The sequence below is a fragment of the Octopus sinensis genome, linkage group LG1 (genome assembly GCF_006345805.1).
Source record: "Octopus sinensis linkage group LG1, ASM634580v1, whole genome shotgun sequence".
NCBI classification, from domain to species: Eukaryota; Metazoa; Mollusca; class Cephalopoda; order Octopoda; family Octopodidae; genus Octopus; species Octopus sinensis.
Window position 1 is genome coordinate 100775911 of NC_042997.1, and position 12027 is coordinate 100787937.

The window sequence follows — 12027 nt, forward strand, 5'->3', positions numbered from 1 at the left end:
GAGAGTCTAAAAAAGAAAATCCATGAAGTCATGCTTTTAGTATCCAAGAATAGTAATTTCTAACTTTCAGTTTTGAGATTTTTCTGAAGTAAAACGTATAACACGAATGATAATTGTCAAAACTGGAAACATTTTGAATTGAATCACGCAGTTTCGAATATATGTGGCCCAAGGTTGACATTTAAAGAGGTAAAATAGACTCGACCGAATCACCTCTCAGTATTTTATTGATATTTTGTAATAATGGAAAGTAAAAATAGGTTGCGGTAACGGAGTGTATCAAAATACTAAAAAGCATTTTGTTAAGCGGACTACCGACTCTGCCATCCATTTCGATTTAACCCACCCATTACTCGGTTACCATATGATATCACTCTTGGATGTGCGTAAAAATAGTAAACAAAAGGCAGTGCTCCATCATAGCCACAACCAAATGGCTGCAACAAGTAAAAGAATAAAATGAGCTCAAATATAAAGAATGCTGTTCAAATAGAATGCTATCTATTTCAAATAAATAGCATTCATAAATAAAGAAAAAAATAGAAAATGCCAAACAGTTGCATCGAAGATGAATCACAAAACAAGTAATAAACCACTAAATAGAGTTAAATAGATCAGTAATTACTCTAAAAATTGCAACGAAGAATCTCATGCCACAATAAATATTCCAAGCAACACCCTTACTCCAAAAGTAAGAATACTTATTAAATACTTTTCCAATGCTATCCTAAAGACGAATATGTAAAGATGGCAGAAATACAAAACTCAAGATTTGCGCTTTGTTCATAATTGCGAGGCCTGTCTCAGATCAAACACTTTCACACACTCCTAGAGGCTTGAAGGAATTACTTTTCACATAAACGTCTTCAACTACTCAGACAAATATTGTAATATCCTTAGATACTGAAAACCAGAAGAAATAATTCCAATTCTAAAACGTCACAAAATAAATAACTGAATTAACATCACCTAAAGCATAAGAACGACTCTGAAGCCAACGAATAAACCTTTATGTGTTATATAAAACTGCTTTCCGCGGTTAAGGGTAATACAATTTTAAATGTTTATATCTGCTTTCCACAATAAAAAGGTTAATATTCTACTTATACTTTGGTAGCGGGTAAAAGAATACAAGGATTTCCTGGTTTCAGTGGCAGCTTGAATTTTGTCGGTGGCGGTGGAGTTATTGTTGAAGCCATCAAGTATTTTCGGTGTAAAGCTTTGTCAGAAGTGTGATGATCGAGTGTAATGACCTGAAACTGTACAATAAGCCTCAATATACTTTAGATATCCCATCAGAAAATATTTTCAAACATGATATTCCCCAACAAAAATGTTATCTATTAAGATATGTAAAGTTTACTGAGGTAATGTGACTTGCAGAAAATACCAGTTCTAGTTTTTGTTAGATGTTTAACATCATTACTGAAATAGCCAAATTTAATTTAATTTCGCAGTTAAAGGGTTAAACATCCCCTAAAGAAATAGCGCAAAAGCAGTTACTTTTTAGAGAGCTGCTTAATATTTTATGTATATTAGATGACTTAACATCTTTAAGGCTTGCACGCCTATACAACAACAATGGATCAAAAATGTGCAAAAATGTGCACTCACACAAATACACACACACACACACACACACACACACACACGTACATAAATTAAATTTCTTAGCTCACTATAAGTATTTTAGCACCGACTATGCTACAATGGCACTACATATTAATTTACTCTGAAGCACACAGAATTTCATACTTCTCATTCAGTCGAAACAATCACAAACAATGTATAGACATCAAAATATCCACAGACTCAGTACGGGTTCACTGACCTTCAAAACTGCATATGGATGCGCACCAGTTACAACACATAGCGAAAAAGAGACAATTGCATCCTTTTCACTGAATCCAGTCCTATCAAAACCTCTCAACAAAATCGGATTTAAAAAATGGAAAAAAGCACAACCCGTATTCAATAATACGAGTATTAGAAAACTCGTATACCATAAAACATTTCATGTTCGAACACTCGGAGTGGTTCTCAACCAGAAGGAAGTACGGAATATAAAATTTATTTAATGACAGTTTTGCTCTTGTGCGATGAAGAAATTTGGCACATGAAGAAATAAATGAAAAGTGCATTTAACAGTTTTTATGTTTTTAAATGACTAGAATGACTCTTCCACAGTATAATTGCATCAGTGTCAAAATAGGGTTAGAGATCAAATTACTTGCTGGACAAATACAACTCTAAAAATAAACTAATCCTGAACTAAACTGTGTAAATTTCGAATTTGCCTTCCTATTTATTGGCTGATCACTTACTCCTTATTACTAGTTTTCTAACATGAACTAAAATACTCTTTATATACGTATAATATCGTGTATAGCATACATCAATTTTGAGTTGTATTACAAAGAAAAAGTGTATCTTAACGATATTTGCAAGTGATAAGTATTTGATATTGATAAATAGTTTGGCAATCTAACATGCATGTATTCGCAGATGAGATTTTCTTCAGGTCCTTTTTGGAGGAGGGGATTATAGCCTATGACTTTCACAGGCCTTTCAAAACTGATGACACCGATGTCTTTTAGCTTGTAGAGATGGGTGATTTCTCCAATCGTCATAAACCGTGTTCTTTGCCTGAAAAACTGTAGCGCGGTTAAGAGGAACCACTTGGGCAGGCTTGTAGCAGATTGTTTTGGTTGTGTGTAGAATGTGGAAGGGCATGTCTAAGAAGATAACTGTTTGGGGGAGGGAGGGTGTCAATGATGTCAACATGCATTGCTGTTTATCGTTTACATAGAACTAGCTGAGCTCTAGTAAGTGAGATGATTTGAAGTGCCACAGTGTTTAGGAAAATGGGGTTTGTTGCGTGGTACATTTTTGTGTGGTCGGACAACCACCGTTTTATTGTAACTATTCATCGTGCATCTAACACGCAAGGAACCCCACTGTGGAGACGGTAACTGTTTGGTCAAGGTTGAGCTTGGCCGTAGATAACGGATCGTAGATGTTTGAAGTTTCTGTGCTGTAAGTTAAGGTTGTATCTACGGAATGAAACTAAAACTGATGTTGAGAATTTTTGAATAGAAAATGTTTCGATTTCTGCATTAGCAATATCAGTACAGGATGTACGTGAAAACCGTGAAAAACTGAGCATCGAAATCTCCGAAAACGATGATTTTAGTGAGAATTGAAGTAAAATAGATGTTGTCGATGCAAGAAGAGATATGATCAAAGAGTTATTGGTGGTTGGAGAAGTTTGGTGAGCGATAGAAGAATCAGATCAATTTAGAAATGTAGGGGAAGAGACGTTGATACATCATTGAGAGAAGTGAGTGAAATTTACATGTGCTTAAATTCCTTCTTTTTGGAGTATAGCCTGGGCAGCAAAGACGGAGTTTAGTTAAGCAGAAACTTGTTTCGGAAAAGTATAGGTTGTGTGATTCGCGTGGAATTAACGGATATTCAAGAATAGGAGCGAAAATTGGGTCAGCTGGAATAGTAATATATTTTAGAATTTAGCGAATCGGTGAGAGTGTTGGTGCACCGCGAGGTCACAATAACTCTCACCTGGAGTTTTGTTCGTATACTTGCAACATCAAATCTTAGTAATGACACCCACGGTCCAAAATATGATCTTGGGATGAATTCAGAAGTTTGTGTATTCATTACCTGGTTAGAGCCAATCAGGGCCACAACACATACACACACACACACACACACACACACACACACACACACACACACACACACACACACACACACACACACACACAAAAACAAAATCCAACAACAGATCCAACAAAAGAATTTCATCTTTCACATGGAAAACAGCATTTCTAACTGATTGCAAAAATCTTCGCGTGATTCTGTAACGCCACGACACTATATGAGGAAGACGCAATTAAATCTAAACCACTGAAGGAAATAGGATCGTGAAGGAACATATTCATTCATGAATAACCAAGCACTATGAATACTTATCATTTGCAATAAAAGTAAGTTTTCTAAGAGACTTAAAGCCGAAAACGCTCACCTAAGTTTACCAGAGCACTTGTTTGCAAGCCATTAAATATAAATGACTTCGGGTGTAATTAATTACGTTTAACTGAGATGAGTTTTTTTTTTTATCTAAAGCAATTAAAAAATTATTGGATTGCATACACGACATTATATGGAGATAAAGAATATTTTAATTCATGCTAGGAAATTAGTTATACGGAGTAACTAATGTGATAATAAATATACTGGAGATAATCTCCAAAATTGACAGATTTTTTTTTATATGCGGTTCAATAATTTTCTTTTCTATTTATTTATATTTGATTTAAATAAAACATAAAAAATACCCTTTCATTTTGTGTTTGTTTCAGTTGTATAATCAATAATACGTTATATTATTTAGTAGTATTGTATTAATGTTCTTAAAGATTTAACAGGCGATAAACAAATATTTGTATGATTGATCAGACACTTTTTCAGTACAACGGTCAGCTGAAAAGTTCGTAGGCTGACCAAGATGCTCTCATGGAATTTAACCAATTGTGGTTTATTTTTCAATACAGTCCACACACTCGCTCCATCTGTGTTGCAGTTCCTGGCTCTCATTGGTGAAGAAGCATTCATTCTCTTGGTCAAAAGAATCACCAACAGGAGATATGACGTTATCATTGCTATACTGGTTCCCAGTCAAGTGTCGTTTCTCGTTGGGGAATAGATGATAGTCAGATGAGACCAAATCAGGAGAATAGGGAGCATGATTAACCAGTTCAAAGCCACAGTGACGCACAACAGCTATTGAAACCAAGGACTTGTGAACTGGGACCCCTTTCGTCAGTTTTCCTTGGTGTTTGATCTTGATAACCTTTCGTAACAGTCTCAGCAAATTGGCATAGTACTCTCCATTGATGGTGTCAATAAACACAATGCTTTTTGCATCCCCAAAACTGTGGCCATCACCTTCCCTGCAGATGAAACGACCTTGGCCTTCTTTGGTGAGAGTGAGGAGGGATGTTTCCACTGCACATATTGTCTCCTTGTCTCTGGCTTAAAGTGACGTAGCCAGTACTCATCCTGAATTAGAAAACGTTCAAGGAAATCAGCCTGATGTGCTTCAAACAATGTAAGATTTTCACATGATGTATCAGCTTCGTACACTTTTGATCAGATCTCAGAAGATGTGGCACCCACCGAACAGAAACCTTCGTCATGCCAAGTTCATCGTGCAGAATATTTCCAGCTCTCTCACGGGATATGCTAATCGCCTGTCATCTATCACCATGTGGGGAACACGATCAATGTTTTCCTCGGTGGTGGAACTTTCAATACCTTGGGTCAGCTTAAGGGCTTTCCCTTTCCATCCTAAATTCAGCCACCCACTCTATGGGGTTCATGCTTCTCATCGAATAGCTTCTCAATTTCCTCATCGCTGTCATCGAACTAGTCTTAGTGTCTACGTCTGTTCTGGCGCAGATGAGTGAGTTCAGTGTTGTACACCACGTCTCTGAACGCCATTGAATCGTTTTCCTCTCCCTTTGAACCAACGTCGAGTAGGCTCAACTTGCTGTCCAGGTCCTCACTGACGTTTAGTCGCTTATTGGCTGGCTTCCCTTGTGGTCACCGCCTGGGTTAGATGTATATGACGAGTTTTGCGAGGATGAGTCTGTAATCTAATCAGCATTCTGCATCACTCATGGCTTTGTCACCCTAACATCTCACCTGTCCCGTCTTCTGATTACGACATAGTCAATTAGATGCCAATTTTTGCTGCGTGGATGCATCCAGGACGTCTTTTTGTGGCTGGGAAGGCGAAACACTGTGTAGGTGATCAGCAGATCATACGCAACACAAGTTTTCAGTTGAAGATAATCGATGATGTCACTCTTGCCAATTCCGTTTCTCTCAATGACTTCCTCCCATGTCTCATAGTCTGGCCCAACTTTGGTGTTTAAGTCGTCGAGAACAACGAGCTTGTCTACCTTAGGTACGATTGCTGTGAGGGCTTCAACTTAATCATGATTAGGACGTAAGCACTGATGATGGTGGCATTGCACTTTCCTTTGAAGGGAAGCCACGAAGACACCAATCAGTCATTCAGTCCGTTGAAAAGGCTGGTTAGCTTCCTGCTCAAACTAGTTATGATGGTCAATTCCTCTCCTGCTTCTCGAAGTTTGTTGCTGCTTCGGCCATTCCAGATGTAGCCGGTTTTGACTGCCGTCAGCTGACCTTTGTCAGCAAGACTGGTCTCACTCAGAGCTGCAATGTAGATGTTGTACCTGCTAAGTTCTCTTGCGACAAGCGCTGTCCTTCTCTCAGGGCTGTTTGCTTTGGAGCTATCCATGGACGTTTGTACATTCCATGGGCCAATAGTGAGCGATGTTATCGATGTTTACGTTTCGGAGTTTCGACCGCATGGTTGGGATCCCAGCCTGCCGCGGCATGCAGGCCAGGGTAAAGTGAAGCTGGCTATATTTAGGGTACCTTTTCTAGCCCCTTCTTCAAGCCATGGTGGTGAGCAGAGCGATCCTAAAGAGGGCTGTCAGACACTCAGGTGGATGCCGAGCTGTGCTGTTCCTTCGGTCCAGTGGGGGAAAGATCCTATGCCGTGGGCTGCCAGAGTGTAGGTTTGTGACTACAGTTTCTACTGCATCTATTCCTGCTATTTTGCTATTTGCCCATCGCTGCAAGAGTTGAAGACAATTCTTGGATGGTGTGATATGTTGACTTGAGCGTGACATGGATTAAAGTGTAGGAGAGATGCACAACGCCATCGGCTTCACTATTTCGTCCCTTCCTATCATATTCTTGTGGCAGGACGAAGTCAAGACCACTAGAGATAGGTCGGGATGCAGTGGATGGCCGCAGTATCCTAAGAGTCTCACTTTTCTCTGCTCACGCTCCACAATGCTTTGTGGCCCTCTATCTTGCCCGTCGAACCAATCCGGTGGTTTCCTCTACACAGTCCGCCAGGTCCAGTCTTTATTAACCCAGCTCACCGAAGGTTTGAAAGCCGTCGGCTAACCTCACTATGGTTTAGCTGGCTTGTGGAAGCCATTATTGGTTGGGGTTGCAGCGCGCTGTTGCAATCAGGCAGTTTCGAAGAGCCACAGGTGAGAGCTAGGTGTCTGATTAGGACCAAACCGAGAAAACTACTTCGAAGAGTGCCACATGTTCCCTCGGTAAAGGTATTACTCCACCTATACATTCCCATACACCCCTACATACACTACACATCTATATACTTATATAACTTGATAGGATAGTAGGGTAGATCAAACGATAGAAGACAGGCGTCAAACATGAAAATGAAAGGAGATAGCCAAATAATTAGTTGTTAGTGTGTGAGATATTTAAAGAAAAATTGTTGCTGAGACTTTCGAACCTCATAGATTATTAATGTCTTATAATGTAATGGCAGTCTCTTTGTTGAACTGGAAATATTGAAGATGCTTTTACAACTAGCGATAGTGTTACACGTGGTGGTGTCACAGGTAAAAATGGAAACGAGGAGTTTGAAGATGGTTCCTTTGCATCTGCAGAATTAAGTTAGAAGTATTACCAACAACGAATGTGATTGCGATAAAAAAAAAAAAAAATTTGCAGATTTACTTCAAGACCGGATATGTTATAAAATACGGAAAGAAACATTATAAAGATATTCTAAATGTTACAAGATTAAAATACATATTTCAATTTTCGGACTCGTTTGATTAATAAATAGTTTCATTTTAAATATTCAGTGATTAATTACTGTTTAGTTATACTTTCCTCTTTACGAAGATCGAATTTGCCCATTTGTCACTATATCTTATTCATTTAAATTTATTGCTAAATGTAAACTGATTGATAACCTACATTTTTCGTTTTATGTTTTAAATTTCATTCTGTGAGGCTTAGATCACGCAAAGTAATGTATGTAGAATAGTGCGCACAATCAATTCGTATACATGTATATATTACGCGTAAAACAGCCATGACTAAGTAGAGAGTCTACTTATCAATGTCTTAGATCATACTTTGGGCCACGCCTACATCCATGTAAAATGGTATTTCGATTTAACTGACTGGCTTATTAATATTGTCTAAAAGTATAAGGAGCGAGCTGGCAGAAACGTTAGCAAGCCGGGCGAAATGTTTAGCGGTATTTCGTCAGTCTTTACGTTCTGAGTTCAAACTCCGCCGAGGTCGACTTTGCCTTTCATCCTTTTGAGGTCGATATATTAAGTACCAGTTGCGTACTGCGGTCGATCTAAGCGACTGGCCCCCTTCCCCAAAATTTCGGGCCTTGTGCTTTGAGTATTAAAGAATATTGTCTAAAAGTATTGCTGTGATGATCAAGAACACTGAAAAATAAAAGAAAGGTTTTAACAAGAATCATTTCCTAGCGAAATTAATACAGGAGATTACATGATAATAATGATTCCAATATATATATATATATATATCTCTATAAAATAAATTTCGGAAAAACCCCGAAAGTTTAGGATTTATGCAGTGTGGGTGTTAATGAAAAAAAATTACTATTGTTTTTAAATTACTTTACATTTTCCATTTGAAAATAAAAGGAGTAAGAATTGTAATGGTGGTCGCCGATTTCCAATTTTTGTTTAAACCTTCAAGGCTTCTCACATCGTTTTTAAGTCAGCAGTGGAAAAAAACCCCAAACAAGCAATCAAAAAAACAGAGGAAAAGAAATTGGCCGAAATCGGTACTGAGTGGGGAAAGGAAAAAAATCATAAGCATTCAAAAAACTTTTTTACCGAAAAGGCGTCTCCCATTATATTTAAGTACGTAGCGCAAAAAAGAAAAAAATTAAGAAAAATCAATCCAGAAGGGGAAGGAGAGGGGGTTGATTCATAAATTTTCAAACATGCTTTTTCATGAAAAAGGCGTAGTGAAAATAAAAAAAAAAACTGAAAATCCACCGTGAAAACAGAGAAAATCCAACTATTTGGGTCTGTTATTCCGAAAGTCCGCAAAGGCATTCTACTGTGAAAATTAGCCGGCAGCGACGGCTAGCATGTGTGTGTATACATACACACATACATGCATACATACATACATACATACATACATACATACATACATACTGATATGGTGTTTTTATACCTTTTACCACAACAGAATCATTTCTCCAAGGTAACTGCAAGGAACTTGCCTTTAGAAGTTGAATGTGACAAACATATTTTAATTAAGTAAAGTTCACTGATGCCAATATACTGGTGGGGCTGATACTGCAATATATATATATATATATATATAATACAAAATGGACAAGAACGCAAAACATCCGGACGGCTAGTGATACAAAAAGGGACAACAAACATCCAGATAGACGATACAAAAAAAACAAAAACCAAAAAAAAAACACAAGGACGGGTCATTCGAAGCCCTCTATTCTCAGTCATGCACCAGATTCACCGCAATCTCGGCTGATTATTCTTAAGATTGCTCCAATCTGGCCAGCCCCAAGGAAAATCTAAGCTAAGAGCATTAGATTCCTTGGAAGAAAGCAGCGAATGTATACAAAAACAAGGACGGACAAACGGACAAAGTTACACAAATAATTACAATAATAAATGCAATAAAAATAATAACAGGACATAACAACAGGTGTCTTTCGACTTAGGACGAATTGAATTAATCTGGAGAGTGTGGAAATGAAGCCTTACGGCAGAGTACCAAATATTTCACAAACACAGGGAAGAATATCAATGTTGCACGGACGGCGATCAGACCAAGAAAGAACAGGCTAGGATGATCAGTAGTCACGTGGGAAGAGAAGAGAAAGAAGTAGAAGCAGAGGGACAGAAGAATAAAGGAGGGGAGAGAAAAAAGGATAGGAACACAGTGAAGTGAAAAGTGGAGGTAAAGTGAGTATAAAGAGAAAGCAAATAAATATGAGAGAAGGAAAACGAAAGAACGAAGAGTGGAATGAACGAATAAGCGTGAAAGGGCTGATAGACAGACAGTAACAGAGTCGTACAAGATTTTAGAAAAATGTGTATTTACATATAAGAGAGCAAAGTGTATGTACACCGATATATATATATATAAAATACCAAATGGGACAAGAACGCAAAATATCCAGATAGATGATACAAAAAAAACAAAAAAAAAAAACACAAGGACGGGTCATATGTATAACAAAAGAGGAGTATTTCCACGCAGGAAAAAATATAGGGAAATTGATTGTTAAAAATGCACCTAAATTTGACAAACTTGTAATTGTTTTTAGAAAAATTTATTTACATATATACCAAACTTGTTTCAACAATATTTTTTGTTTATCAATAGTGGTAAAAATTTAAAATTGTGAATTAGAAAAACATGCTTAAAAGTTTCAATGTTTAAAAGTTTCACTAAAATGAAATATGTTTTAAATGTTCATAACATTTAATAATACAAAAAATGTGTTAGTAGTGATCGATAAGAAATGTGGATAATCAAATTTCGGTCATATTGAGTTAAGAGGGAGAAAAAAAAAGGAGAAATGAAGATAGTAAAAAATGGGTTTTGTTTACAGTTTCTGCGATCCTCTTCCCGTCGTGTGCAGGGACTTTTGCTTGTAACAGCGTTTTTTGGAATCCTGCATATTTATAACTTTTTTCCGCGAACGGATCGATTTTTGATTCGTTAAAGTACTGGTGGGATCTTGTTTTTCTGGTGGTCAAGTTTGTCGTTCTGCCTGGCTGGCTTCCCTGTGGGGAACGGTCATCGGCCGTTCCAGTTGGTTGATTCTCTTACACACACACACACACACACACACACACACACACACACACACACCAGAAGTAAATAGACATCCTTATAATCCTTAAAATTTATATAAATCTGAAATTGTACATTCAAATTATTCATTAATTATTATTATGTGAATGTCTAATATTAAGTAGACATGCCCTTTGCATTCTTCAATGCAAGGACCCTATTAAGCAAGCTACTGATCAGATGTCGAATATTCTCTTGATGAGTTTCTTGCCAAGTTTCATGCAGTAATCTCAAAAGAGCTGACTTTGAAGATGCTTTCTTGTTCTTTTTACGAAGTGTCCTGTCCATTATGCTCCAGAGGCGTTCTATAGGGTTCATATGTGGTGTCTGTCTTGGGCATGGAAGTTTTTTAACACCAATCAATTTTGGGTCTTTTTAGCCGTGTGACAAAGAGCCCTGTCTTCCATAAATAAAAAGACTTCTTTAATCATTTCACCAATGAAAAAGATTAGAAAGAGTCCTTTCTGTATTATGGACACGTATTTATCTAAGTTTATGTTACCCTCACACTGCACCAACTCTGATCGACCATTGCTCCAACTTGCACCCCAGACCATCACATAATAGCCGCCATATTTCATTGTTGGCTGCAATCTTTTCATGCCAAATTCTTGATCAGAGTCTTCGGGCCCACACTTGACCACTGTCAGAAAATACAGCAAATCTGGACTCATCAGAGAATATGACAGTGTCCCAAAATGCTAGTGGCCTGTCCACCATATCACTGGCTCAATCTTTTCTCCGCTTGAATTTGGCTGGTCAAAGAAATGGCTTCTTTCTTGCTGCTCTGCTATAGTAACTAAGTTTGTGGAGATACTTGACAGCTGTTCTGGGACTGACTTCAACTTGTTCTGCTATGTCAGGGGCCCTGCAACGAGGACTATCCCCCACACTTCTCTTAACAAAGTGAAGGGTCCTGTCAGAGGACACTGGTCACTCTTCTGCTCTCTGGTAAATTGCATTATAAATTTTTCTGTGATTTTAGGCTAAGTCCACCTTCAGATTGACCAACAATACGGCCACTTTGAAATCCAGACAGTTCCAAAACTTCTTTTGTATGTGACATGATTAAACAGTCACATATAGAACCTGAAGCATAAAAGTATGTCAATTAATAAAAAATATAAACCTTTTCAAATTAAAATAAACATAAGCTACATGCGCAGGAGTGGCTGTGTGGTAAGTAGCTTGCTTACTTCAGTACAGAGAGGACGCGTTTTTTTCGCGGTGGAAGTCACGTCGCGAAAT